This window comes from Lactuca sativa, chromosome 3 (genome assembly GCF_002870075.4).
Source record: "Lactuca sativa cultivar Salinas chromosome 3, Lsat_Salinas_v11, whole genome shotgun sequence".
In the NCBI taxonomy this organism is placed as follows: domain Eukaryota; kingdom Viridiplantae; phylum Streptophyta; class Magnoliopsida; order Asterales; family Asteraceae; genus Lactuca; species Lactuca sativa.
This window is the reverse complement of record NC_056625.2, coordinates 180,945,514-180,946,497: the sequence shown is the minus strand read 5'-3', so window position 1 is coordinate 180,946,497 and position 984 is coordinate 180,945,514.

The following is a 984-nucleotide window of genomic DNA, read 5'->3' as shown; positions in this document are numbered from 1 at the left end:
TATTATATATGAACTTGTAATTTATGAAATATTCTTCAAGAATTAGAATGATAAGAATTGAAATAAAATTATATTCCTGAGACATTCAAAACAATCTCCAATAAAAACTTATTCTTCAAGAATTAAAATGATAAGAATGAAAATTGATTTATATTCTTGGTAATGATCAAAGCAATCTCCAATAAAAACATATATTCTTTAAGAATTATAATGATAAAAATGGAAATTGAATTCTCAAACGTATAAAAAAAATTATTTGTATTTTTAAAATTCGATTATTATTAATTAAGATACATGTATTTCTCATTTCTCTCTCTTAATAAAATGCATTTATAACTACTTAAGTGTAGTTATATAGTAAATGATAGTCTATGTTAATACCATGTACCCTATGATCACATCCTTTCACTTTTTTCAATCTAATGGTTAGAATTTAGTCACACATTCACACTATATTTGTGATTCACATTTAATCCTAACCATATATATATATATATATATATATATATATATATATATATATATATATATATATATATATATATATATATATATATATATATACAGGGAAAAGTTCAATAGAGAACCATTATTAATCAAGGAACCAAGAAACCAATCTAAAGCGTCGGAATTTAAAGCGATCAACGGCAAAATGAAGGGTTGTAAATTTTTATAATAGACGTACATGTACCGGAGTATAACAAAACCACTTCCTTTTTTTCATTAAAATTTTTTTAGGCCAAGTTTTTTATCGAAAAAAAATCCGAATATACTGTTGTTCACGATTTTTCGTCATCTTTCCATAGAGATCCATGATGATATATAAAAAACGAACTTTTTTTTTTTTTCGAAAAAGACCCACTTAATTTTCTTATTTTTTTCAATATTTAAGTTTTTTTTATATAAAAAAAACTAATTATACCAAAAATATTAATTTTTTGTACTCTATTAATTAACATCAACACCGATAAAAAAACCTCGAAC